This window comes from Fomitopsis serialis (assembly GCF_022376445.1).
Source record: "Fomitopsis serialis strain Sig1Antser10 chromosome Unknown B0H18scaffold_158, whole genome shotgun sequence".
Lineage (NCBI taxonomy): Eukaryota > Fungi > Basidiomycota > Agaricomycetes > Polyporales > Fomitopsidaceae > Fomitopsis > Fomitopsis serialis.
The window spans coordinates 75,816-78,493 of record NW_025955118.1 but is presented as its reverse complement, the minus strand read 5'-3'; positions in this window follow the sequence as shown (position 1 = coordinate 78,493).

The window sequence follows — 2,678 nt, the reverse complement described above, 5'->3', positions numbered from 1 at the left end:
CGGGCGCGGACGCGATGGACGTCGAGGAGGAGGGCCGGGAGCGGAAGCGCGTCGCGCGACGATAGTCGGCTCGGCGGTCCTCTCCGCCCCTCCCTTTCTCTCTAGGTAATCCCGCGCTATGCGGTGCAGACGGACACGCGGACACGAGCGCGCGGGTGGCGCAGTGGGGTGGCGGGTGCATAGGCGTGTATGTTATCATTATGGCAGACCGAGACGACCGCGACGACTACGACCCCATGCGCGTGTAATCCATATGTTATTAGTTTCGTCCTTCCCTCCTTCCCCCGTCCCTCTACACCCATTGACCATTGACCCTCGGTTGACTTACATTGTAGGCTTGTACGCAGCATACCAGCAGCATCATACATACGCATCCCTGTATTCACAGTCGTTCCCTTCGCATGAACATATCGGCCATGTTTCTCTGTGTCGGCCCCGTGACGAGATCAAGTATCTTCGCGAGTAGGTCCTAGGAGGGAAAACCCTCGCTCAGCGGGCAGACTTTGTGATGTTTCTTGTGCACTGGAACCTAGAAAAAAGCCGATTCTTCACAAAAACTAAACAAAATGACTGACGCGTCACGAATTTACTGTAATACACTTATGGGCACAGAAGTCAAGCTAATGCCAGTTCAGCACAGCACACGACGATCATCATGTCCATCGCTTGCTCTCATCGAGCCTTGTTTTTCTCTCGTGAATTGCTGTCACAACCTCCTCGCGATTTGAATGGCAGACTGGCCACGGCAGCAGCCAACGGGGCCACTTCGTACGCTACGTCGGCCCAACCCAACCACTGGCACGGCAGTCGTCCGGGGTAACACCAATATTCGCCCCGTACTACATCTGCGTCGAGAACGGTGTCTTGACTACTGTGGAATCGCAGGTCCGGTGTGTCCTGGGACACGCCATGAGCCGGAACTCCATGTCAAGTCTTGGCGCTTTAGTACGATGCAGTACGCTTCGACATGCCTCCGCGACAATAGCCTTTCACTTGATCATGGGTGGCTATACCTATTGTGTGGCTCCTGCGTATGTTTTTTGTTTCGTCCCTCCGCCCCTGACCGTTCTGGTATAAATACAGTGTCCGCGTTACGCCATCCCCGTACCTCAAGAGGGCCTATTCGCACCGCTCGTCTCCGTTGCACCAGCATGCCCCCGCCACACCCCCGACGCGCGAGACGCGCCCTTGCGCGGAAGCCATCCGAGACAAGAACACCAACCGTATACGTGTTACGGCCCAGCCTGCCACGGTCGCCGGTCCGCGCGTATGCGCACGGCCACCTCCCAGGCGTCGACCTGGTCTACGTCCATGGGAAGCAGCGGTCCGCCGCGGTACGGACCGCCCCTCGTCGTCAATGACCGTGCTGCACGCGCTCTATAGCGTTCGGTGGTCGCAGTCCACAGGGCCGTTCGCGAAGAGCCACAGTTCTAGTACGTGTTCATGTCCTCATCCTTGAGCTGTTCATAACCTGATCTGTCTGATCCACACAGTGGCTTGATCATAGGACACGTTTCGCGTCCCGCACGGGCGTGCTCGCGTGTGGAGTCGGTTAACACGTCCGTCCAGGGACGGGGGTGAGGATCGTCATCAGACACGTACTCGTTCGACCGCTCACTAGCTTCGCAACAGACTCCCACTCACGGACACTGCTGTTTGGACGGTACCCCGGCTCCGGCATGACCGTCGATTCCATACATCGCTATCCTTCTGCAGCTGTGCAACCGCTGTGAAGACGCTGAAAGGATGGTCGGCAGCGCGCCTCATCCAGTACTACTACCTGCTGATCCTATCATCGGTTCCTCTATGTTCGAAATATAACAGCCTTCGAACCAATATGGTGTCTACGAGAGCAAGATGCATTGTAAATGGTGCTGTTTACTGCTGAGTTCATGGCCCATAGCCACTTGAGCGATGATCGTTTGTTCCGTTCCGATGAAGTACTTATCGTGAGTTGAGCGCTCGGTGTGTGGTCAGCCTCGACTTGTTCAGCATCGCGCTTCTCGTGTCCACGCTGTGAGTGCTATCCAACCTTATCTTCTCGAATTCACCCATAGTTCTCAGCATAGCGGTGCGCGATACAAAACATAGCATGGAACTTGCTGTTCAATCGGCGCCCTGAGAGCTGTGTCTCCTGACAAGTACCGACCATCTAGATGCGTCTACACTAATAGGTATGTCGTAGATCCTCCTCAGATCACGGCCATTCATAAGTAGACTCAGTGTACTTTCGCACGCGAGACCATGAGCGTCTTATATCATCGATCGTGGATGAGGATCATCCCCAGACCTATCCTATCTTCCACTCCCTCACTCTGAGCCAACGCTCTCGGTGAACACTGACAGGGCGATCCGAAGACTAGGACACCCTTACGATTCAGACGAGTGCGTCAATAGGCACAAGCTGCTTTGTACCCGTCAGGATGACCACCTGGTATGTCAGGTGTCGTCTCATCCGTACCCTAAAGTGACAGAATCCCAGCTTTGCACGGAGTGATCGTACTCGGGCTATTGACGTCCCAGTTGGAAACTCTCCAACTGACGATATGACGAGCGAAAGCATGTACGTGATTACTGGACATGCTGCCTCGCGAATCGTCGTTAAACCAAGGCACATCAGCATATACTCTTCTCTCTCACAGGGGGGAGAGATGTCAACCGGGACGGCCGGCGCGAGG